The 26440-nt window shown below is 43.4% G+C and overlaps 8 non-coding genes across 8 annotated transcripts; 7 read left to right on the plus strand and 1 right to left on the minus strand.

Moving 5' to 3' along the window:
- Nucleotides 1-9952: 9952 nt before the first annotated feature.
- Nucleotides 9953-10034, plus strand: trnal-uag (transfer RNA leucine (anticodon UAG)). The gene has a single exon. It is a non-coding gene; the product is annotated as a tRNA-Leu (tRNA).
- A 426-nt stretch (nucleotides 10035-10460) lies between these two features.
- On the plus strand, nucleotides 10461-10542 carry trnal-uag (transfer RNA leucine (anticodon UAG)). The gene has a single exon. It is a non-coding gene; the product is annotated as a tRNA-Leu (tRNA).
- A 1182-nt stretch (nucleotides 10543-11724) lies between these two features.
- trnal-aag (transfer RNA leucine (anticodon AAG)) lies at nucleotides 11725-11806 on the plus strand. Its single transcript has one exon. It is a non-coding gene; the product is annotated as a tRNA-Leu (tRNA).
- A 1203-nt stretch (nucleotides 11807-13009) lies between these two features.
- trnal-aag (transfer RNA leucine (anticodon AAG)) lies at nucleotides 13010-13091 on the plus strand. Its single transcript has one exon. It is a non-coding gene; the product is annotated as a tRNA-Leu (tRNA).
- Nucleotides 13092-13313: 222 nt separating this feature from the next.
- On the minus strand, nucleotides 13314-13385 carry trnal-caa (transfer RNA leucine (anticodon CAA)). Its single transcript has one exon. It is a non-coding gene; the product is annotated as a tRNA-Leu (tRNA).
- Nucleotides 13386-21126: 7741 nt separating this feature from the next.
- trnal-aag (transfer RNA leucine (anticodon AAG)) lies at nucleotides 21127-21208 on the plus strand. The gene has a single exon. It is a non-coding gene; the product is annotated as a tRNA-Leu (tRNA).
- A 2940-nt stretch (nucleotides 21209-24148) lies between these two features.
- Nucleotides 24149-24230, plus strand: trnal-uag (transfer RNA leucine (anticodon UAG)). Its single transcript has one exon. It is a non-coding gene; the product is annotated as a tRNA-Leu (tRNA).
- A 553-nt stretch (nucleotides 24231-24783) lies between these two features.
- trnal-uag (transfer RNA leucine (anticodon UAG)) lies at nucleotides 24784-24865 on the plus strand. Its single transcript has one exon. It is a non-coding gene; the product is annotated as a tRNA-Leu (tRNA).
- Nucleotides 24866-26440: the final 1575 nt, after the last annotated feature.

Here is a 26440-nt window from a genome sequence, read left to right on the forward strand (position 1 = left end):
GATACACTTCTTTGCTTGATGTTTGTTCTTGTTTTGAGTTTTTTGAATAAGTTGGTACCTCTTAAATCATAGCTGCTTTCTCGAATTTCGAAAAACTTCAGAATGTTTTGGCAGAGCAGGTTATTGTGTGCTTTGTAAATTAATTGCTGCACGTACTATCTGTTTTCTAAATAACTTTTTATCCATTTATAAGCTACACCTCTAATGCCATATCTTTCTAGTTTTTTTCAATAATATACTGTGATCTATTGTGTCAAAAGCTTTTTTTAGATCTAGGAAAACCCCAACAGTAAATTCTTTGTTGTCTATATTAGTGGCTATTGCTTCCACAAACTCCATAACTGCCATTGCTGTTTTTCCCTGAAGCCATATTGATTCTCACTTAACAGCGCATGCTTTTGTATAAAGCTATCAAGACTGTGAGAAAATAGTTTTTCTAATATTTTTGAAAATTGTGGTAGTAGTGATATTGGTCTATAATTTGTAAACAGATGTCTTTCTCCACTTTTATAGATTGGAATGACTTGAGCAATTTTCATTTGTGATGGAAAGATACCAGCTTTGAATGACAGGGTCAAATGTCTTGTGGTCAGTAGGGTTGGAAGTCATCAAAGGGTTGGAAGGGTCATCAAAGGGTTGGAAGTCCATGTTTTTTGGTATGTGAATTACCTGCTTCAGTAGGGTCAGAGTTTTTGCCTTTCATCCAAGGCAGTGAGGCACATCTTCTTTTCTGAGAACTAATTATTGGCATTTCAGATTTGAACATCCCGGTGGTTGACTGGTTAGCGTTTCAGCCTCACAGTGCAGAGGGGCAGGGTTTGATTCTGACTCCGACCTTACTGTATGGAGTTTGCATGTTCTCCCCGTGCCTGCTTGGGTTTTCTCCGGGTACTACGGTTTCCTCCAACATTCCCAACACATGCATGGTAAGTTAATGGAACACTCTTAATTGTCTCAAGGTGTGAGTATGAATTGTAGTATGTCTGTGTGTGCCCTGCGATTGGCTGGCAACCGGTTCAGGGTGTCCCCCTGCCTACTGTCCAAAGACACTTGGGATAGGCTCCAGCACGCCCCACCACTCTTATCAGGATCAGCGGATCAGAAAATGGATTGATGGATGGATTTGAACATATGTAACATTTCCAACAGCTCATAATACTTCAGTCTGTGATAACAGTCACAGTCACACATTGGATGCAAATGAAGCTCCATCATATAAATCTGAAAGACAAATTATCTCTTGATTACCTTCTTCTCCCTTTTAATCCCCGAGCTTCTCGTACACCTCCACATTTCCCTGCCAGGTCTTTAACGGGCCTCTCACGGGAACTGCTTCCTACCTACATCCAACAAAAACAAATAGCATCTTTCATGGACTGACAGAGTCTACCGAGAGAAGAGTGCTGCTCTTGCTGATGTCTTTTTAATCACTATTGCACAAGTATCATTCTCCCATCCAGACAGGAAGCAGCTTCTGTCACCCGGTGTCACCGATGCGACTTTACTATCCGCGAGTATTTTTGGCAGGCAAAGCCCGCTGACTCACTTTTCTCTTCTTAGATTCTTGAGTAAATGTTCCATAGAAAAGCAAAGTGCTTGTTTTTGTGATTCTGTTCTCCTGATTCTGATTGGTGTCGGGCAAGAAAAAAAGGCATCTTTTGTCTCACACTAACAAATCCAAAATTGCTGACATGGCAGAAAGTGAGATGAAGAGAGATCAGAAGAACACAGACAGTATAAGATACTAACTTATGCTACACACTGTGTCGACAGGACACTCTTTGAATGTGATAAACACACAAGTTAACAAAAAGTTTGAGAAAAATTATGTGTTCTCAAGTTCTTCCATAACACTGGGAAAGGGGCGGAGTTGGACAATGTCCGATTCAGAAAAAAGATGACAAATCATTGAAACAAATTTACATGGAATGGCTTCGTTGATGAAGAGATGAAGAGTTCGTCCACAGAGTGCATCAGTAATGTTTCAGTCAGTCAGACTCTGACCTTATTTTGTTTGGCAAAGCCGAGGCCATTGCGGTAAATATTCCTATCTGTCCATCTGCAAACACTTTCGTTTGTTCTTGGCTCACCTTCTGTCTGCCACCAATACTAATGTTTAACGATCTTTTATTCAAGGCCCGCTGTCAAGACAGTTAAGGGGGTACCAGATCAATACAATATTGTGATGGCAAAGGCTGATGTGACAGAAATCGGGAGTGAGTGATTTTTTGATTTGGGACCGAATCAAAGCTTTCCTCTCGCACGGGCTGTGCCAACACATGTTTACAGGATGGAACTACAGCGTGCTTGATCAGAAATAAAAAAAATTAAAGTCTCTCAAACCCACCTGAATGTGACGCGATAACAAATTGTTCCATTAACTCACATCTAATCTGGGACATGATGTTCATCTGCTTGGGAAAACGATTTCCGTGTGTGCGCATCAAACAGCATTTGCCTAACACACCACCTGCGGCAAAGTAAATGTTATCATAGCAGGGAGTGTTTTGGCATGCATGTGCAATGGAGTCTATCTTCCAAGCGGAAATCCGCAGCTCAACAGCGATGGAGGCACTCTGAGTGTGTGTAAACAGTTCATCGGTCTCCAGTGAGTGCTGGGAGCTGTTTTCACCTTCAGCTTTTCTCTTCGTTGATGGCTGACGTCAATGCTGCTTCCATCCATCCATCCATTTCCCGACCCGCTTATCCTCACAAGGGTCGCGAGGAGTGCTGGAGCCCATCCCAGCTGTCTTCGGGCAGTAGGCGGGGAACAGCCAATCGCAGGGCACACAGAAACGAATAACCATCCGCACTCACACTTAGGGACAATTTTGAATGCTCAATCAGCCTGTCATGCATGTTTGCGGAATGTGGAAGGAATCCGGAGTACCCAGAGAAAATCTACGCAGGTGCAGGGAGAACATGCCAACTCCACACAGGGGGGCCGGTGCTGGAATTGAACCCGGTACCGCTGCACTATGAGGTCGACGCGCTAACCACTGGCCCACCGGGCCACTGCTTCCATCCTATAACACAAAATATGACACAAACATTCACATGCGACTCTGTAATCCTCAATTTGTGATTTGGAGTCAAGAAGGGTTGAACGTGGACTCTGAAGGATTCATCCCCGCCAATTCCAAAATAAGACCACAAATTCGACGCCTCAATCCTCTCGAGTGAGCGTTGTGTCAAACACTTGACCTTTGTCATGTAACGGAATGAGCTAAATAATGTATGAAACACATCCAGCTCTCGGTATGACACAATAAACACGGTGTCAAACGACAACAGCACATTAATAGAAATAGTCCTAAAATAATGCCACTGTGAGATTGAAAAAGCAGAACTGAGCATTATCATTTCGTTTAAGATTTTTTAATGAAGTCCTAGTATTGAATTTCACCTGGAAGTCATGGTTAAGAACGCACCTCGTTTGAGAGTTTTTTGCCATCCAATCATTTTTACACACATTTGGTACCTTTGATTTAATGTTAGTTCTGGGTGCTCAGAGGTGCTTTGCTGCAGGTCTGAAAGTTTGTAGGTCCAGCATGAATGATTTGTATCCCAAGCAGTGCTGGCAGTAAACACTATTTTCAAAATATTTTAAAAAACGGCAGAAAATGAAAGTGGGATTTGGGCTGGAGGAGGACCCCCGCTGCAGGTTTTGAATGTTTCAACAAAGCTATTGACTTGAAAAAAAAATGGCCAAACATAAAAATGGCAGAAATTGGTGCTTTGGTCATTGACAGATGTAGCCTTCCCACAGCCACTGACCTGAAAAAGTGGTCAAATGTAAAAATGGCAGAAAATTTATCCCCTCCTCCCCCAAAGAGAGAATGGATGCCCTTTTGTTGTCTCTTTGGTTGATTGAACTGCCAACAGTTCCTCTTGACTGGGCAGGTGTTACTTCAACAGAAAACAGTTGGTTAGCAAATAGCTTAATGGAAACCTTAATGTGTGTGTCCACGCATCTGTGAATTGATTCGGCATCATTGGCGGCGAGTGCACCGTGCTGCCTTGATGAATCACTGTAATTTGGACAGCCCGCTCAGGGATTGATTCAATCGACTATTAGACAGCAGTTGTGCATTGATTACCAAAGCAGATAATTGCCTGGGCGAAGATGAAAATCTGCGCTGATCTGGGCACGTTGTCATCTTTCGAAGCAAAGATAAATTTTACAAATCCTCTCAGCCCCTATGTAAAAGCCTGACAGTGCCAAAAGAGAGAAGCGGACGCGGACCAAATCAATTCCTGCAGTAGGTCAATTGTCTTGCTACACCTCCTTCTTTCTGCCAATTGGGGGATGGTTTGTATTGATTTACTAATCGAGTCAGATTTTAATTTCCCCATATGTCTGAGGCATTGTTGATCGTCTGACGTTAGGAATCTAATTACCCCAAAGCCAAGTAAAACCCACAGGAGCAATGTGAGATGAAGAGGGGTGACTTTATGGAAAAGTCATTTTGAAATATAGATTTGATTTGAGATGAAGGTGTATCAGAAAAAGGACACATACGCTTTGTAAACCAACACACCCGTTACTGTATGTCATTTCTTCAAGCAACAGCCTCTAGTCTAATAAATGCAGCGTTGCTATTAATCGTTAAGTGGGTCAACTACTTGAAACAAACGAGCGGCTCCCAAAATCAGTACTAAAATGTATGTTGTTATTGTACCCAGTGAGCAAAGGCATCTGGCCCGCATTTGGCATGAAGCTGGCACAGCTGCCCAGTCAGCAAAATTGGTCTGGCCCAGCACTAGTGCAGACAAGCACGTACACTCGGCCCACATACCTGAATGAATGACGGTCCTGCAGTGGCCCACATCTGGCATCCATGATCTGGGCCGCATCAGGCCCAGATCTGAGCCACATTGTTGGACCATATCTGGCCCTACGCTGGGCCAAAACAGGTTCCTGATATCATACTTTGAAGCACATTTGTTCAGACAAATGCTGAGCCCATTTGAATTTCGCTAACCAAAACCACCAGCAAGACATTTTCTATATTCTGCTACCTATTCTGCCACCAAAAAAACTCGAGCAACAAAACTACACAAAAACAAAAATGTTAATGATCGCCAAAGCAACAAATTATTTCACAATTGGTATGATTAAATGTTGTTCTTCAATTACAAAGACATTTTTCATTCTGCTAACGCCAACACAAAAGCGCTGAAAAACCGTCGGGGGCAGAAGAGAGGAATTCCCCCCCCCCCCCCCCTCCCCACACATTAATTGCCTGCATTCATCCAGTAGAGCTCCAGTGCGACAGTCTGATTAAATCTGAGTAACTCCAGCATTTTCCGTTAGTAGTGTTTTTAATTAAATTCTGTCTGTTCATTGAAATAGCTGCAGCGGCAGGGTTGTGCGCTCCCCCCCCCACTCTCACCTTGATGTGCTGGAGACACAGCCATAAGCCATAAGAGAGACTTCACAGGAGTCTTGGAGAAGAATACAGCAAGACCACATGCACTTCAAAGCTACGTGAGAATGTCTACATAATGGATGACACGCAGGCGGTCTGCTCTGAAGTGCATTGTTCCTCTCTCAATTAATTTCGAAGCAATTCTTCAATAGGCACCTTTTTGGATAAGGTAGGATGGCACTTTTGAGAGACAGCTAAAAGCGTGTGGTCTTACAAAATGGTGATCATGATTAAAACAAAGAGGAAAACAAAAACAAGTTTTATCAACAGAGGATAACAAGACTGCCTGGTATAGGAGTAGCCACGTCTAGAACGGGGACCAAACCTCCATAATTGGGCTTTTGGAAAACAAAAAAAGTTAGGTTGGGTTGCCTTTGAGTAAATTAGCTTAGCTCAACTCAACTCAACTCAACTCAACTGTATTTATAGAGCACTTTCAAACAGCCATCGCTGCATACAAAGTGCTGCACATGGAGCAACTAACATATATAACAGTAAAGCAACAAATCGGTAACAAAGACGGTAGAAACCACCGAACATCAAAACCAAGAACAAATCTGAGTCATGCTTCAGTCAAATGCCAAAGAATACAAATGAGTTTTGAGGCAGTTTTTAAAGATGGGCAGTAAGGAGGCTTGCCGAATGTTCAGTGGGAGGTCATTCCAGAGCGAGGGACCAGCAACAGAAAAGGCTCGATCCCCTCTGAGCCTCAGTTTAGTTCTTGGTACCTCCAATAATGTCTGGTCCACAGACCTGAGGCGCCGGCCGGGCAGGTGTGTAGGGACGGATGAGCACGGAGAGGTAAGGTGGCGCAAGGTCATTTTGAGGTTTGAAAAAAAAAAATAGGATCTGAATATAATGGCTGAATATAATAATAGCTGAATATAATGGCTAGCGTGCTCGTAGGCTCCAGCAACCTATGTCAAAACAGCACATCTCAACCATTTGTCCAAGTAAGAGATCGTCAAGCGCAAGTGATCATTGCTGCTATAGACTGTAAATGTCCCCAGTGTGGGACAAATAAAGGGTATCTTAGTTACATAACAGGGACATGGGCCATTTAATCTAACCAAATCGATTTAAAGTCACAGACCATTATCCACCAATATTGGGCTAGCATCAAAAATGGCCTTTTGGCTACATCTACCAATTTCCCATATCCCCAATCAATTATCCAGTTTTTCAGCGGTCATGTGAACTGTGTCAGAATTTCCACATTCGATTTTTGATTCAATATTCCTTTTGATATGTGAATTACGTTCGTCATTGTGTCCCTCTACTAAGCAGAGTACCCAACATAGTATCTTTGAACTAACATTTCAGACGTTCGAACTATGATGGCTCAGAAGGAGATCAAAATCATTGTTCAAGCCTTTCCCCATGGACTACAGTCGCTCTGCTTGGGTCAAACGACAAAGAACCCTTTGTTTGCTTGTGGTATCATGGGAGAATGCCTCGGCGTTTGCCACCCAGACCATGTGACATCCTGGTAAATGTCTGATATTCTCACACTTAGTAAATCTGATGTAAGCGGTCCCAAGGCCATGAAGAACTTCTGTGGGAATTTTGTCTAAAGAATTGATTGACTCCTGATGGTAGTGAAGCTCTTATCATGGAGTTCCATGACCAAATCTGTCAATCTAGATTTTAGTGTACGGTAAGTTTGAGTTAATTTTTACATCTCAAAAGCAACTGTAGGAAATGATCACAGTTTGCAAGGAATCCCTTCTTCCTGTATGTGCGTCTCAGCATGTTTTCTGCCTGTTGATCACTGTCCAAATGGGCTGTCTGAACGGGAGAGATTCTATTTCCACCATGCATTTTGCCATGTAACTTCAAAGAAAGACATTTTCACTGGCCTTTTACTCTGAAAATGATATTTTTTAAAAATATTTACTAGGATCATTAACCTGACTTTACCTGTTGCCTCATGGTCGTGAACTTATGACATACAGAGTACGGAATGAATGAAAAGAAGGTTGTTTGAAGTCCCCAGGAGAGTTTCTGTTTTAACACTTGAATAAATACCTAAAAAGCATTTGAAGTTTTGTTTATGCTGCAGTGCTTGGACCTTGTGGGAGATGAGCAGACAAGACACAAACAGGCATTGAGGTTTTATACAGTCAAGGTGCATTCAAGGACCTTCCTCGCTGCACACAAATAGTCGAGACCAAAAAGATAACCTAGTATGACTTATAATGTCCCTGGTAACACATATCCTCTTCCTTCAATAAAAAGACGCTTATGCGGGAGCCCATTTAAACCAATGCGTGTCCCAGTTTTGTTCACGTCAGTGTGTTTTGTTCATTTTTGTCTTCCGACTGTGTCTCTGAATGCTGAATTCCGCTTCTGTATTTACATCTCCCAAATGAGGCTTTTTCCTCAATGTGCTAAATAAGCCAGGAATCAAATTGGGGCTTTATAAAGCTGGCTGGTTAACATTATATTGAATTAATTATAAGAGCAAAATATGCTGTTGGATGAAATCCTGACATGGGAAACTGCATGAAGGTCTCTGTTATCGTGAAATACATTGTTTTAATGTTCTGACAGATATCACTGGGGATTCTGCGTAGGCAATTAGATTCTACTTCATTTTCTTACATTTGGGTTTTATCTGAAATATATGGGCCACAGTGTGCTAGGTCACATAAAAAATGCATGAACTTTGCCTGTTGGAAGACTCAAATGTGCCTCCCAAACAATGCAGTGCCAACAAGAATGGCATTTTCTTCATGAACACGCTATTATCTGCTCACAAAAGCAATCACCATCCTCAATTGGCTACGGGAGGTTTTTGATCACTCTTAAAAGTGGAAGTACTCGACTGTAGCCTCTGGTGTTTGTTTGGTGCATCAAACAAGAGTGTGTGCAGTTCAGGAAATGATTCAACTAACATAACATCTGCGTGGTGCAGTCAAGGATTATCATTGTGCTGTTCCTGCTCAATGGGACACAATGTCTTCAAGCTAACAAGGAAGTTCCCGGTAATTTATCATGAACTCGGTAATGACTAATTATGAGGTGCTGCATCTGTTTTTTGCTCAGAGTAAATCTACTGCACAAATGAATGCCAACATTTCCGGATCCATGAAACAGGGTTGTGGCATAAGCCATTGTAGACGCCTTTTTTATATGGATGCCGCGATTCCAGGGATTTTTGAAGCATCTATCCTCGGCAACTGTCACAATGCAGGTTTGTCCGAAAAATTTCCAAGGTGAGTGCCACCAAAGCAAAAACACACTCCCAGTTTTCCTCTTCAAATTATAGAGAATGCACGATTCTGTTGAGAAGCATGGAAGTTGGACAAGGGGGCATAAAGTGTACACTCGCTTTCACGTTTATGTTCATTGAAGACGCTAAAACTGTCCACAAGAAAACTCACGAAGCACGAAAATGCCGACAGGGATTGATGAGCTAACGATGATACGTTTTGTGTCCTATTATTTTAAGCTAATTGATTTGATATAGCAGATAAATAGCAGATAAACAATTTGCACTGTATCATATTTCCTTGAAATGACATGAAAACGCAGAAACCTTTTTTAAATGTAAGTACAATGCACCAAGATTGCTCCCATTTTCCATTGCAATGAGACCAGACACAAGCCAGCAAGGCAGCACTGATGCCGGACATTAAATAGAAACACGTGCAAAGCTACATTGACTGACTCGCTTCTGTGCATTTTGACAGCAGATGGTCGTGTCAGCATGTCATTTATTGCTGTGGAGTAAACAATTCGAACATTTTGAAAGCCATAAAGAGCAACTGCGGAAACAACATAAAATGAGCTACTACTATGAGAGCCATTACACCGCTCCTGTGAGTTTGAACCATTATTACCAGCTCTTATAAATACATAATTCTCCTGCAGGAGGAACAGCCTGTTTGAAATTTGCTTCTATATTTGGTGCTCGATAATTCCCATGCACGGCAAACGGATGCGATCCCACGGCAGCTATGCAAAACAGCAACAAAAGAAAATGTTCCGCACATGCAGGCCCACTAAGCTACATGATATTTTTCAAGCACTGGCTACTGAGTTGACTCTTCTGCTATAGGAACCAGCCGGAGTGCACAGACTTACGCATGATCTATCCATCATCTTATCCTGCTTAACCTGTGCTGGAACTGGGCAAGGAATGGGGTACACAACAGTGCACTGCTCTATATCCCTTACTTAATATCCAAGATGTTAAAGGATTGACAAATTGTGGGAAAGAAGAGAATATTTTACACACACACACACACACACACACACACACACACACACACACACACACACACACACACACACACACACACACACACACACACACACACAGACACCTTTATGCCCTTGCAACTGGACTGTGCCTGTTATCTTTGAGGCCGTTCGCATTTTATCCAAGTTGGCTTTATCACATAAAAAACAAGGGGAGATCTGAGAAGACTACGTTGGAAGTTGCTGTTCAGACCACACGTCCCAATGCTAATTCAATATGCCAACAAGGTGCAGTTCTTAGACATAGTTGGACAGGTAGTGTGACCGAGCGGTCCAAGGTGCTGGATTTAGGCTCCAGTCTCTCAGGAGGCGTGGGTTCAAATCCCACCACTACCATTTATTTCTTGGCTGTGATACGTCCAACATTCTTCGAGCCCAAGATTACCTTCTTGAGTGAAGTAAAATGCTGCTTTTGGCTAAAAGTGGACAAATTTGAATTATTGTTTCGATTGACTTCTGTTGCTGCCATAAGGTATGAGGACCCATCATGGGTCTTCCTTCGAAAAGCAACACATGAAAAAAATTCTACAGCTTGCTTCACATAACTTTACCCGATTCTCACGTGCAGTCCAAATAGCAGAGGATGGACTGTGCCTGTTATCTTTGAGGCCGTTCGGCTCTTATCCAAGTTGGCTTTATCACATAAAAAACAAGGGGAGATCTGAGAAGACTACGCTGGACGTTGCTGTTCAAACCACATGGCAATGTCCCGATGCTAATTCAATATGCCAACAAGATGCAGTTCTTAGACATGGTTGGACAGGTAGTGTGTCCGAGGGGTCCAAGGAGCTGGATTTAGGTTCCAGTCTCTCAGGAGGTGTGGGTTCAAATCCCACCACTGCCATTTAAATTTTGGCTGTCATCCGTCCAACATTCTTCAAACCCAATACTGCCTTCTTGAGTGAAATAAAACGCTTCTTTGGCAAAAAGTGGACAAATTAGAATTTTTGTTTCGATTGATTTCTGTTGCTGCCATAAGGTATGAGGACCCATCTTGGGTCTTCCTACGAAAAGAAACACGAGAAAACTCTACAGCTTGCTTCACATAACTGCACCCGATTCTCACGTGCAGTCCAGATAGCAGAGGATGGTTTCGATCCATCGACCTCTGGGTTATGGGCCCAGTACGCTACCGCTGCGCCACTCTGCTGCTGAGTGCTGGAGACTCTTTCATTGCCCTCAGCACTTGATAAGGCTGTGGACCCGCCCAAATTGCAACTGGACTGTGCCTGTTATCTTTGAGGCCGTTCGCATCTTATCCAAGTTGGCTTTATTGCATAAAAAACAAGGGGAGATCTGAGAAGACTACGCTGGACGTTGCTGTTCAAACCACACGGCAATGTCCCAATGCTAATTCAATATGCCAATAAGGTGCAGTTCTTAGCCATGTTTGGACAGGTCGTGTGGCCCATTTGTCCAAGGAGCTTGATTTAGGTTCCAGTCTCTCAGGAGGTGTGGGTTCAAATCCCACCACTGCCATTTAAATTTTGGCTGACATCCGTCCAACATTCTTCAAACCCAAGAATACCTTCTTGAGTGAAATAAAACGCTTCTTTGGCAAAAAGTGGACTAATTTGAATTAATGTTTCGATTGACTTCTCTTGCTGCCATAAGGTATGAAGACCCATCATGGGTCTTCCTTCGAAAAGAAACAAATTGTGCAGCTTACTTCACATAACTTTACCCGATTTTCACGTGCAGTCCAGATAGCAGAGGATGGTTTCGGTCCATCGACCTCTGGGTTATGGGCCCAGCACGCTACCACTGCCCCACTCTGCTGCTGAGTGTAGGAGACTCTTTCATTGCTCTCAGCACTTGATAAGGCTGTGGACCCATCCAAATTGCAACTGGACTGTGCCTGTTATCTTTGAGGCCGTTCACATCTTATCCAAGTTGGCTTTATCACATAGAAAACAAGGGGAGATCTGAGAAGACTACGCTGGACGTTGCTGTTCAAACCATACGGCAATGTCCGAATGCTAATTCAATATGCCAACAAGGTGGAGTTCTTAGATATAACTTGACAGGTAGTGTGGCCGAGCGGTCTAAGGCACTGGATTAAGGCTCCAGTCTCTCATCAGGCGTGGGTTCAAATCCCACCACTGCCATTTAATATTTGGCTGTCATCCTGTCCAACATTCTTTGTGCCCAAGACAACCTTCCTGAGTGAAATAAAATTCAGCTTTTGGCAAAAAGTGGACAAATTTGAATTCTTGTTTCGATTGACTTCTGTTGCTGCCATAAGGTATGAGGACCCATCATGGGTCTTCCTTCGAAAGAAACACATGAAAAAAAATCTACAGCTTGCTTTGCATAACTTTACCAAATTCTCACGTGCAGTCGAGATAGCAGAGGACGGTTTCGATCCATCGACCTCTAGGTTATGGGCCCAGCACACTACCACTGCGCCACTCTGCTGCTGAGTGCAGGAGACTCTTTCATTGCTCTCAGCACTTGATGAGGCTGTGGACCCACCCAAATTGCAACTGGACTGTGCCTGTTATCTTTGAGGCCGTTCGCCTCTTATCCAAGTTGGCTTTTCACATAAAAAACAAGGGGAGATCTGAGAAGACTACGCTGGACATTGCTGTTCAAACCACACGGCAATGTCCCGATGCTAATTCAATATGCCAACAAGATGCAGTTCTTAGACATGGTTGCACAGGTGGTGTGGCCGAGGGGTCCAAGTAGCTGGATTTAGGTTCCAGTCTCTCAGGAGTTGTGGGTTCAAATCCCACCACTGCCATTTAAATTTTGGCTGTCATCCGTCCAACATTCTTCGAGCCCCAAGATTACCTTTCTGAGTGAAGTAAAATGCTGCTTTTGGCTAAAAGTGGACAAATTTGAATTATTGTTTTGATTGACTTCTGTTGCTGCTATAAGGTATGAGGACCCATCATGGGTCTTCCTTCGAAAAGCAATACATGAAGGGAATTCTACAGCTTGCTTCACATGAGTAACCTGATTCTCGTGGGCAGTCCAGACAGCAAAGAATGGTTTCGTTCCATCGACCTCTAGGTTATGGGCCCAGCGCGCTACCGCTGCGCCACTCTGCTGCTGAAAGCTGGAGACTCTTTCATTACGCTCAGCGCTTGACAAAGCTGTGGACCCGCCCAAATTGCACCTGGACTGTGCTGGTTGTCTTTGAGGCCGTTCGCCTCTTTTGCAAGTTGACTTTATCACATTAAAAACAAGGGTAGATCAGATAAGACGACCCTGAATGTTGGTTTTCAGACCACACACACACACAGAGATGTCCACTTATTTAATACAGTATTCCAACAAAATGAGTTTTTTGATGACCTGTGTTAGGTAGTGTGGCCGTGCGGTCTAAGGCGCTGGATTAAGGCTCCAGTCTCTCACGAGGCGTGGGTTCGAATCCCACCACTGCCATTTAATATTTGGCTGTCATCCGTCCAACATTACCTTCTTGAGTGAACTAAAATGCTGCATTTGGCCAGAAGTGGACAAATTGGAATTTTTGTTTCGATTGACATGTGTTGCTCCCCTAAGGTCTGAGGACCCATCATGGGTCTTCCTTTGAAAAGCAACACATGAAATGAATTCTACAGCTTGCTTCACATAAGCTCACCTGATTCTCATGGGCAGTCCAGACAGCAGAGGATGGTTTCGATCCATCGACCTCTGGGTTTTGGGCCCAGCACGCTACCACTGCACCACTCTGCTGCTGAGTGCAAGAGACTCTTTCATTATGCTCAGCGCTTGACAAAGCTGTGGACCCGCCCAAATTGCACCTGGACTGTGCTGGTTGTCTTTGAGGCCGTTCGCCTCTTTTGCAAGTTGACTTTATCACATTAAAAACAAGGGTAGATCAGATAAGACGACCCTGAATGTTGGTGTTCAGACCACACATACACGATGTCCCTTCTTATTTAATACAGTATTACAACTGTATTAAATAACTGAGTGAATCGCAGCACAGTTGTAGTTGTTCCTCGGAGACCAAGTAAGGTTCATCTGGTGACGTCACGTCACGTGAGTTGCTACGCATTGCCGAGCGGAAAGGAGCAGCAACAGCAACAGTAAAGTCAACATTTCTCTCGTGTGAAGCTTTCCCACATTTGAAAGTAAAGAACAGAGCGAAACATGGTGGCAGCGCGTGTGTAGAAATTGGCGACGTGAAGAGGGGGCTGGACGAAACGCTAGCTGGTTAGCACGGAAGCTAACCGCGGACGTTAGCACGGAAGCTAACTGCGAAAAGTCGCTACGCAGCTGGAACCCACGACCAGAGACCAACCAACCAAACGCCAGCGAGCGTGAGGGAGCCGGTAAACCCACTTGCCACGTTAGAAACACCCAGCAGCAAGCCTACTGGACACGTCACAAACTAGCATACAACCGGCTAGCAACGAGACCCGACAAAATGCCACCCAAACAGAAGCAAGACACAAAGCAGGAAGAGGATTCCCTGACCCTCACTCAAGTAAATGAATTACTCCAGCAACAAAAAGAACTTTTTACGGCGCTCTTGCAACAACAACAGGAAAATTTCAAAGGATTTGTCAAGATGATAATAGACTCAACAAACTCACGACTTGACACTTTTACCAGGGAAGTCCAAGAAATAAAAACCAGCATCAACTTTACCCAAAAAGAGGTAGACGACATTAAAAAAAATCTAATCTGTCAAACTGGCCATTCCAAAGACATGCAAACGGAATTCTACAAAGTATGTGACGGCATGCTTGTATTAACGGACAAGGTGGACTACTTGGAAGGACAGTCAAGAAGAAACAACTTAGTAATTGATGGAATTGAGGAAAAACCGGGAGAAACGTGGACTGAAACAGAGGAAAAAGTTCAAAAAATCCTTAAGGAGAAACTGCTGATACAGGGGCAAATTGAGGTGGAGAGAGCTCACCGCACAGGAAGACAAGACCCTGGAAGACCTCGACCAAGGCCAGTTGTGGTGAAATTTCTAAGATACAAGGACAGATCAAGGATCCTACAAAATGCAAAATATTTAAAAGGCTCCAACATCTACATTAACGAAGACTTTACAGATGCCGTACGACAAAAAAGAAAAGAGCTCCTCCCAAAATTAAAAGCTGCACGTGACAGAGGGGAAACTGCCTACTTAAGACATAACAAACTTATTGTCCACCCCCGCACCAGTACTCCAACACAACAGGCTCGAGTTCAACACCATCAAGCAGCATACTGAGAATTTTTCACCACCCGACAATAAAAACTCTGACCCTACTGAAGCAGGAAATTCACATACCAAAAAACATGGACTTCGAATCCTTTGATGACCCTACCAACCCTTTGATGACCTCCAACACTACTGACCACAAGATGTTTGACCCTGAGAACAACTTGGACCCGGACAATAACTTTTTCAAGACCGACCGACCGCGAGGCAGCCGGCAACGACCGACCGTGAGGGAGCCAGTGATGACCGCGAGGAAGCCAGCGACGACTGCAGGGAAGCCAGCGACCGTGAGGAAGCTTGGAGACAACCAGCCTGCGACCACCGTGAGAGAGCCAACGACGACCGCAAGGGAGCGAGAGACGACCGAGAGGGAACCAGCGACGACTGCAGGGGAGCCAGTGACCGCGAGCGAGCCGGGAGACGGTGAGCCTGAGGCAGCCGGGAGACAACCAGCCATCGCGCGTGAGAGAGCCGGGAGGCAGCCAGCCGGCGAGCGTGAGGGAGTCGGCGACGACCGCAAGGGAGCCAGTGACCACGAGGGACCCAGTGATGACGGTGAGAGAGCGAGCGACGACAGCGAGGGAACTGTTAAGGAATTATTCCGCTAGAAGTAGTAGTAGAACATTGTTGAATTTCATCTTGGTATGAGAACTATTGACACTAGTCTCTCTCCTGAACATCTGCTGAAGTAGTTAAAACAAAGAATGTACTGTGAAGTTTAGAGCCCATTTCCCTTTGGTTAATTAACAGCCCCCCAAGGGTTTTTATTGCCTCCACTTCCTCATAAAAGTCCCTGAAGGCTCTCAAGTGCCCTCAAAGAGGAACCCTAATCTCAAGATCTGTGACCAGCAGCAGTGGTCTATACTTTGTCATCATATCAAGATCGAACTTTGCTTGATCTTCCTTATTTCTGCTTTTTACTTGGTTATGGTGTTGTTCCTTCCTGTTGGTTGTGTTTGTTCAGACACTGAAAGAAACAATGTACAAATGCGGTTGAAGGTATTTCCTGCTCAATGTTATTACAATCAACTTTAGTGCCCTCGACCCCCACCACTTCTGGGGCCCCCCTCCGCGGGACATGTTTTTAGAGGAGCTGTTGTCTCCGGTATCTTTGTTCCTGCCATCGCACCAAATGGGGGGTAGTGGTGGTCTGGTCTCACCTCACCGCTCCTGGCTTCCTCCGGCCACACCGGGTCAGATGACATGTTACTTTCTTTGTTTCGGGATTTGCATGAGAGGCGTACCTCCCCGCCTCTCATTATCATATTGTCTCTATATAATCTCATGAATGTGTTTCTTCGGGGCTTCCTGATGAAATCTGAGACTCACAGGAGCCCGAATCGATTCGTGTTGCGTTGCGATAAACTGAAGAAAAGACTACGTGGTGTTGGGTCTTCTTCCACCTTATAGAGAGATAAAAGAATCTGTAACCAAGGAAGGGCCAAGAGCAAATTGACAGCTCCCATTCCTCAACAGAACCAACGACGACCGTGTGGGAGCGGGAAATTCACATCCCAAAAACATGAACTTCCAACCCTTTGAAGATATTGACTATAAGCCATTCGATCCCGAGAACAATTTGGACCCAGACAATAACTTCTTCAACAACAAACAAAGGGTAACAAACTCTGACTATTACCTGGATGAACAATTCAACACTAATATAAAATTGGAAAATGCACTTTCGGTAATACACTTAAACAGTAGAAGTCTCTATAAAAACTTCACAAAAATTAAAGAATACCTGACTAAATTCAATAAATTTAAAATAATTGCCATATCAGAAACTTGGCTTGATGAAGATAAAACAACTGAAATGGAAATAGAAGGTTATGAAATGTTTGCAACTAATAGAGAAAACAAAAAGGAGGGGGGGTTGCAATATATGTGGACAAAGCACTTAAATGCAGTAAAATCGAGAGATTGACAAACACAATAGAAAACCTAATGGAATGTCTAACCATTGAAATACATAATAAAAAGGCATCAAATATCATCATAAGTTGCATCTATAGTACACCAGGTACATGTATTGACACATTCAATAAAAAACTAACAGATATGCTCAGTTACTACAACGATAAGAAAACACGAATAATATGTGGTGACTTTAACATTGACTTATTAAACCCAAATAGACACAAAAAAACAACTGACTTCATAAATATTATGTACAGCAACAGCTTTTTCCCAGTAATCCTGAAACCTAGCAGAATAACAGTTGACACGGCCACATTAATAGATAACATATTTATAAATAAGATTGATCATAAAATGGAAAGTGGACTTCTCATTAATGACATAAGTGACCACCTGCCTGTTTTTGCAGTTTTTCATAATTATTTTGATAGAAAAGCTAAATCAACAACTCGTATAACAGAAATAAGACTAAGAACCCAACGTTCCATCGATGCCTTTAAGCAAGACCTAGAAAAACAAAACTGGACCGAGGTCTACTCAAACGAAGACCCAAATACAGCGTTTGAAGTATTTCAGTCTACCATAATCTTCTTATATGATAAACATTTTCCATTAACTAAAGTTTCCAAAAAGTATAAAGACCCAAGTAAGCCATGGATAACGAAAGGCATAGAAAACGCATGTAAAAAGAAAAACAATTTATATAAATTGTTTTTAAAATTCAGAACTGAAGAAGCAGAAAAAAAATATAAGACCTATAAAAATAAATTAGTAAATATTATAAGAACCAGTAAAAGAGATCATTATCATGCACTATTAGAGCAGAATAAAGGTAACACACAAGAAATATGGACAATACTTAACCAAGTAATCAGAAATAGTCCTAAAAAAATGGATTATCCAGAGTATTTTATCAAAGGCAAAAATACTATTTTGGAAAAAACTGCAGAAATAGCAACTGAATTTAATGAGTATTTTGTCAACATCGGCAGTAACCTAGCAAAACAAATTCCTGATCCAACAGACCTGTTTGAAGTGGATAGATATGTAGAAAAAAACTCCTCCACGATGTTCCTTACTGCAGTAAAACAAGAAGAAGTATCAAATATTATAAAAACTTTTAAAAATAAAAAGTCAACTGATTGCTTTAATATTGATATGACAATAATCAAGCAGATTATAGAATATGTAGTGCGACCTTTCACACACATATGCAACCTGTCATTCAAAGCTGGTATCTTTCCATCAAAAATGAAAATTGCTAAAGTTATTCCAATCTATAAAAGTGGAGAAAAACATCTGTTTACAAATTATAGACCAATATCACTACTACCACAATTTTCAAAAATATTAGAAAAACTATTTTCTCGCAGACTTGATAGTTTTATACAAAAGCATGCGCTGTTAAGTGAGAATCAATATGGCTTCAGGGAAAAACGGACCACCTCAATGGCAGTTATGGAGTTTGTGGAAGCAATAGCCACTAATATAGACAACAAAGAATTTACTGTTGGGGTTTTCCTAGATCTAAAAAAAGCTTTTGACACAATAGATCACAGTATATTATTGAAAAAACTAGAAAGATATGGCATTAGAGGTGTAACTTATAAATGGATAAAAAGTTATTTAGAAAACAGATATCAGTACGTGCAACTCAACAATAAAAAAACGAATCAACTGAAAATCACTCACGGAGTTCCTCAGGGGTCAGTGCTTGGTCCAAAACTATTCATCATATATATAAATGATATCTGCAAGGTCTCAAAACTATTTAAATGTGTCCTATTTGCTGATGATACAACTTTCTACTGTTCTGGAATAAATCTGAAACAGCTCCTGACAACCGTAGAAAACGAATTAAACAAATTAAAAAACTGGTTCGACAGAAATAAATTGTCACTTAACCTGAAAAAATCGAAGTCAATTGTTTTTGGCACAAGACCAATCAAACACCAAGCTAAAATTATGGTAAACTCAATTGAAATAGAAAGAGCGTATGAAACCAAGTTTCTCAAATTAGTAATAGACTCAAAACTATGTTGGAAACCACATATCGATAACGTAAAAAGAAAAACAGCCAAGACCGTAGGGATCCTCTACAAAACCAAGGAAGTGCTAAATAAGAGATCCTTGTACACATTATACACTTCATTATTATTACCATACATGACCTACTGTGTGGAAATATGGGGAAATGCCTGCAAAACAAACACATTCCCTATTCTCAAACTACAAAAAAAGCAATTCGAATTATTAATAGATCAAAATATACGGAACCCACAAATCCACTATTTATTAAATACGATGAAATTTTATGACCTGGTTGACTTTAAAATCGCCCAATTAATGTACAAAGCACACCTGCTCTGCCAAAACATTCAGAAGTTTTTTGAAATTTGAGAAAGCAACTATGAATTAAGAGGTACCAACTTATTCAAAAAACTCAAAACAAGAACAAACATCAAGCAAAGAAGTGTATCTAGCAAAGGTGTTCATCTGTGGAATAATCTCGAAACGGACCTAAAAATGAGTAAATCGCTTGCTGAGTTCAAAAACAAATTCAAAAAAATAGTACAAACAACCTACACCAATCAGAGTTAAAATGATAAATTCTAAACATTAAATATAATGATAAATCAGAACTAAGTTGATAAATAGAGAAAGGTATTGCAATATCCATTATGAATACAAGAGAAAATTGACACAAGAGTGCCAGGGTGAGGATGTATATAATCCCGATACAAACCAAAAGTTGTGAAAATATCACGGTTAAGGGTAAAAGTATGAGCCTTAATGGAGACTTCTTATTACTTTTTCTTTTCTGATTGATTTGAAAATGATTTAGTAGATATAAACACATAACGGGGTAGGACTAGATAAGTTTTTTTACTTCATCCTACTCCCTTGAACATAATAACTGTGTTGAATGAAGACTGATTTCTTTCTTTTACTTTTTTATCTACCTTATTTTCTGTCAAATTATTACTGTATATGTTTTGTTCAATAAACAAACCAAACCAAACCAAACAAATTGAGTTTTTTGATGACCTGTGGCAGGTAGTGTGGCTGAGCGGTCTAAGGCGCTGGGTTAAGGCTCCAGTCTCTCACGAGGCGTGGGTTCAAATCCCACCACTGCCACTCAATATCTGGCTGTCATCCTGTCCAACATTCTTTGTGCCCAAGACAACCTTCCTGACTGAAATAAAATTCAGCTTTTGGCAAAAAGTGGACAAATTTGAATTAGTGTTTCGATTGACTTCTGTTGCTGCCATAAGGTATGAGGACCCATCATGGGTCTTCCTTCGAAAGAAACACATGAAAAAAACTCTACAGCTTGCTTTGCATAAATTTACCAAATTCTCACGTGCAGTCGAGATAGCAGAGGATGGTTTCGATCCATCGACCTCTGGGTTATGGGCCCAGCACGCTACCGCTGCCCCACTCTGCTGCTGACCGCAAAAGACTCTTTCATTGCTCTCAGAACTAGATAAGGCTGTGGACCCGCCCAAATTGCAACTGGACTGTGCCTGTTATCTTTGAGGCCGTTCGCATCTTATCCAAGTTGGCTTTATCGCATAAAAAACAAGTGGAGATCTGAGAAGCCTACACTGGACGTTGCTGTTCAAACCACACGGCAATGCCCCAATGCTAATTCAATATGCCAACAAGGTGCAGTTCTTAGACATAGCTGGACAGGTAGTTTGGCCCAGTGTTCCAAGTCACTGGATTTAGGCTCCAGTCTCTCAGGAGGCGTGGGTTCAATCCAAACACTCCTGTTTAAATTTTGGCTGTCATCCGTTCAACATTCTTCGAGCCCAAGATTACCTTCTTGAGTGAAGTAAAATACTGCTTTTGGCTAAAAGTGGACCAATTTGAATTATTGTTTCGATTGATTTCTGTTGCTGCCATAAGGTATGAGGACCCATCATGGGTCTTCCTACGAAAAGAAACACATGAAAAAACTGTACAGCTTGCTTCACATAACTGCACCTGATTCTCACGTGCAGTCCAGATAGGAGAGGACGGTTTCAATCCATCGACCTCTGGGTTATGGGCCCAGCACGCTACCGCTGCGCCACTCTGCTGCTGAGTGCTGGAGACTCTTTCATTGCCCTCAGCACTTGATAAGGCTGTGGACCCGCCCAAATTGCAACTGGACTGTGTCTGTTATCTTTGAGGCCGTTCGCATCTTATCCAAGTTGTCTTTATCACATAAAAAACAAGGGGAGATCTGAGAAGACTATGCTGGACGTTGCTGTTCAAACCACACGGCAATGTCCGAATGCTAATTCAATATGCCAACAAGATGGAGTTCTCAGATAAAACTTGACAGGTAGTGTGGCCGAGCGGTCTAAGGCGCTGGATTAAGGCTCCAGTCTCTCACGAGGTGTGGGTTCAAATCCCACCACTGCCATTTAATATTTGGCTGTCATCCTGTCCAACATTCTTTGTGCCCAAGACAACCTTCCTGAGTGAAATAAAATTCAGCTTTTGGCAAAAAGTGGACAAATTTGAATTATTGTTTCGATTGACTTCTGTTGCTGCCATAAGGTATGAGGACCGATCATGGGTCTTCCTCAGAATCAGAATCAGAATCATCTTTATTGGCCAAGTATGTAGAACACACAAGGAATTTGTCTCCGGTATAACACACTGCACTAGTATCATCGTAAACAACAAAATCATTGAACCATTTTAGAGTATACCAGTAGTTTTGTAGTACCATTTTGTGGTGCAAGAAGAGTGACTATGTCAGTGACTGTTTAAGGAGTTAATGGCTAGAGGGAAGAAGCTGTTTAAGTGTCTACTGGATTTGGTGCGCATGGATCTGTAGCGTCTGCCTGAGGGGAGTGGCTGAAAAAGGTGGTGGGCAGGGTGCGGGGGATCCAGGAGGATTTTCCGTGCCCTTGTCTTGATTCTTGCAGTGTGCAAGTCCTCAAGAGTGGGTAGGGCGGTGCCAACGATTTTTTCTGCTGTCCTAACTGTCCGTTGAAGTCGGATTTTGTCCTTTTTTGTGGCGGCCCCAAACCAAACCGTGATGGAAGAACACAGGATTGATTCGATGACTGCCGTGTAGAACTGTCGTAGCACCTCCTGTGGCAGGCCATGCTTCCTCAGCAGCCTCAGGAAGTACATCCGCTGCCGGGCCCTTTTCAGGATGGAGATGGTGTTGACTTCCCACTTCATGTCCTGGGACACTGTGATTCCCAGGAACTTGAAGGTCTCGACGGTTGACACAGGGCAGTTGGATAGTGTGAGGGGCAACTGAGGAGAAGAATGTTTCCTGAAGTCCACGATCATCTCTACAGTCTTGAGCGTGTTCAGCCCGAGGTTGTGTCGGCCGCACCAGAGCTCCAGCTGCTCCACTTGTTGGCGGTACGCAGACTCGTCGCCGTCTTTGATGAGACCGATGACCGTGGTGTTGTCTGCAAACTTTATGAGTTTGACAGCTGGATCTGTTGAGGTGCAATCGTTTGTGTAGAGAGAGAAGAGCAGTGGCGAGAGGACACATCCCTGTGGGGCTCCAGTGCTGGTGGTGCGTATTGATGATTTTGTTGCTCCCAGTCTCACCTGTTGTGTCCGTCCCGTCAGGAAGCTGAGGATCCACTGGCAGATCGTAGGGGACACACCGAGGTGGAGTAGTTTGGGTGTGAGGAGTTCCGGGATGATGGTGTTGAATGCAGAGCTGAAATCCACAAACAGAATCCTTGCGTAGGTCCCTGTGCTGTCGAGGTGCTTGAGGATGTAGTGCAGACCTATGTTGACTGCGTCTTCCACAGACCTGTTTGCCCGGTAGGCAAACTGGAGAGGGTCCAGCAGGGGTCCAGTGACGTTCTTTAGGTGGTTCAGCACAAGGCGTTCAAAGGACTTCATGACCACAGACGTCAGGGCGACAGACCTATAGTCGTTCAGTTCCGATGTTGCCGATTTCTTGGGAACTGGGATGATGCTAGACTGTTTGTAGCAGGATGGGACCTCACACAGCTCCAGAGATCTGTTGAAGATCTGTGTGAAGACCGGAGCCAGCTGGTCAGCGCAGACTTTCAGGCAGGAGGGGGACACTTTGTCGGGCCCCGGAGCTTTCTTGATCTTTTGCTGCTTGAAGAGCCGTCTCACGTCCTGTTCGTGGATCTGTAGTGGAGAAAAAGAGGGTGGGGGGGGGGGGGGGTAGGTAGAGTGGTTTCTGGTAGAGGAGGGTGTGAGTGGGAAATGGGGGTGTCCTTTTCAAATCAGCAGAAAAACATGTTTAGTTCATTAGCAAGACCCTTATTGTTCCCTGTTTGGGGGGATGGCATTCTATAGTTAGTGATTGCTTTCAGGCCATTCCATACAGATGCAGAGTCGTTAGCAGAGAACTGGTTTTTCAGCCTCTCTGCATAGCTTCTCTTTGCGATGTTAATTTCCTTTGTCAATTGGTTTCAGGCATGTTTGTACAGTGCCCGATCTCCACTTCTAGATGCGGCCTCTTTCTCTTTCCTGAGTTTGGGAGTAAACCATGGCTTGTTATTGTTGAAGGAGCGGAACGACTTCGTTGGTACACACATGTCCTCACAGAAACTGATGTATGATGTTACAGTGTCTGTGTATTCATCCAGTGTGCCCGTTGAAGTTTCAAAGACGCCCCAATCAGTGCAGTCTAAGCATTCTTGTAGAGCTAGCTTTGCTTCATCTGTCCATTTTTTCACAGTCTTAACAACCGGTTTAACACATTTGAGTTTCTGTCTGTATGTAGGTATTAAGTGGATTAAATTGTGGTCAGAAAGACCCAATGCTGCACGGGCGACCGATCGGTATGCATTTTTGATTGTTGTATAGCAGTGGTCTAGAATGTTGCCTTCTCTGGTGAAACAGTCGATGTGCTGCTTATATCTGGGAAGTTCACGGTTAAGATGTGAATTTTTGTTTCGATTGACTTCTGTTGCTGCTATAAGGTATGAGGACCCATCATGGGTCTTCCTACGAAAAGAAAAACATGAAAAAAAATCTGCAGCTTGCTTAACATAACTTTACCCAATCCTCACGTGCAGTCCAGATAGCAGAGGATGGTTTCGATCCATCGACCTCTGGGTTATGGGCCCAGCACGCTACCGCTGCGCCACTCTGCTGCTGACCGCAAAAAGACTCTGTCATTGCTCTCAGAACTAGATAAGGCTGTGGACCCGCCCAAATTGCAACTGGACTGTGCCTGTTATCTTTGAGGCCGTTCGCCTCTTATCCAAGTTGGCTTTATCACATAAAAAACAAGGGGAGATCTGAGAAGACTACGCTGGACATTGCTGTTCAAACCACACGGCAATGTCCCGATGCTAATTCAATATGCCAACAAGATGCAGTTCTTAGACATGGTTGGACAGGTAGTGTGTCCGAGGGGTCCAAAGAGCTGGATTTAGGTTCCAGTCTCTCAGGAGGTGTGGGTTCAAATCCCACCACTGCCATTTAAATTTTGGCTGTCATCCGTCCAACATTCTTCAAACCCAATACTGCCTTCTTGAGTGAAATAAAACGCTTCTTTGGCAAAAAGTGGACAAATTAGAATTTTTGTTTCGATTGATTTCTGTTGCTGCCATAAGGTATGAGGACCCATCTTGGGTCTTCCTACGAAAAGAAACACGAGAAAACTCTACAGCTTGCTTCACATAACTGCACCCGATTCTCACGTGCAGTCCAGACAGCAGAGGATGGTTTCGATCCATCGACCTCTGGGTTATGGGCCCAGCACGCTACCGCTGCGCCACTCTGCTGCTGACCGCAAAAGACTCTGTCATTGCTCTCAGAACTAGATAAGGCTGTGGACCCGCCCAAATTGCAACTGGACTGTGCCTGTTATCTTTGAGGCCGTTCGCCTCTTATCCAAGTTGGCTTTATCACATAAAAAACAAGGGGAGATCTGAGAAGACTACGCTGGACATTGCTGTTCAAACCACACGGCAATGTCCCGATGCTAATTCAATATGCCAACAAGATGCAGTTGTTAGACATGGTTGGACAGGTAGTGTGTCCGAGGGGTCCAAAGAGCTGGATTTAGGTTCCAGTCTCTCAGGAGGTGTGGGTTCAAATCCCACCACTGCCATTTAAATTTTGGCTGTCATCCGTCCAACATTCTTCAAACCCAATACTGCCTTCTTGAGTGAAATAAAACGCTTCTTTGGCAAAAAGTGGACAAATTAGAATTTTTGTTTCGATTGATTTCTGTTGCTGCCATAAGGTATGAGGACCCATCTTGGGTCTTCCTACGAAAAGAAACACGAGAAAACTCTACAGCTTGCTTCACATAACTGCACCCGATTCTCACGTGCAGTCCAGATAGCAGAGGATGGTTTCGATCCATCGACCTCTGGGTTATGGGCCCAGTACGCTACCGCTGCGCCACTCTGCTGCTGAGTGCTGGAGACTCTTTCATTGCCCTCAGCACTTGATAAGGCTGTGGACCCGCCCAAATTGCAACTGGACTGTGCCTCTTATCTTTGAGGCCGTTCGCCTCTTATCCAAGTTGGCTTTTCACATAAAAAACAAGGGGAGATCTGAGAAGACTACGCTAGACATTGCAGTTCAAACCACACGACAATGTCCCGATGCTAATTCAATATGCCAACAAGATGCAGTTCTTAGACATGGTTGGACAGGTAGTGTGGCTGAGGGGTCCAAGGAGCTGGTTTTAGGTTCCAGTCTCTCAGGAGGTGTGGGTTCAAATCCCACCACTGCCATTTAAATTTTGGCTGTCATCCGTCCAACATTCTTCAAACGCAATACTACCTTCTTGAGTGAAATAAAACGCTTCTTTGGCAAAAAGTGGACACATTCGAATTTTTGTTTCGATTGACTTCTGGTGCTGCTATAAGGTATGAGGACCCATCATGGGTCTTCCTACGAAAAGAAACACATGAAAAAAATTCTACAGCTTACTTCACCCGATTCTCATGGGCAGTCCAAATAGCACAGGATTGTTTCAATCCATGGTCCTCTGGGTTATGGGCCCAGCACGCTACTGCTGCGCCACTCTGCTGCTGAGTGCAGGAGACTCTTTCATTGCTCTCAGCACTTGATAAGGCTGTGGACCCGCCCAAATTGCAACTGGACTGTGCCTGTTATCTTTGAGGCCGTTCGCCTCTTATCCAAGTCGATTTTATCACGTTAAAAACAAGGGTAGATCAGGCAAGACGACCCTGAATGTTGGTGTTCAGACCACACACACACACGCACACACACACGCGCGCACGCACACGCGCACGCGCACACGCACACGCACACACACACACACACACACACACACACACACACACACACACACACACACACATAGCATGAACACAAATGTGAAGAGTAAGTCAAGTGGAGTGACCTTACTGAAAAACTAGAAATGTGCGTGCGTGCCTGCGTGCATGTGTGTGTGTGTGTGTGTGTGTATGTGTGTGACCGAGAGAGCATATCTGGAGGGACAGTGAAAAAAGCATGAGCGTGATTTGAAATCAGCAAGAGTGAGAGAGAGAGAATGGTGAAAGGGTGTAGCAGAGAGAAAATGCGGCAGAATGAGGAGATTACAGTAGCTACAGGATTAGGCTCCAGGTTTTAATGATGTAAATGGAACAACTGTGACACATCATCACCGGCCTTGTGCTTCTCTCGGCTGCCTCTCCTTCGAGCTTGT

This window comes from Hippocampus zosterae, chromosome 1, assembly GCF_025434085.1.
Source record: "Hippocampus zosterae strain Florida chromosome 1, ASM2543408v3, whole genome shotgun sequence".
NCBI lineage: Eukaryota > Metazoa > Chordata > Actinopteri > Syngnathiformes > Syngnathidae > Hippocampus > Hippocampus zosterae.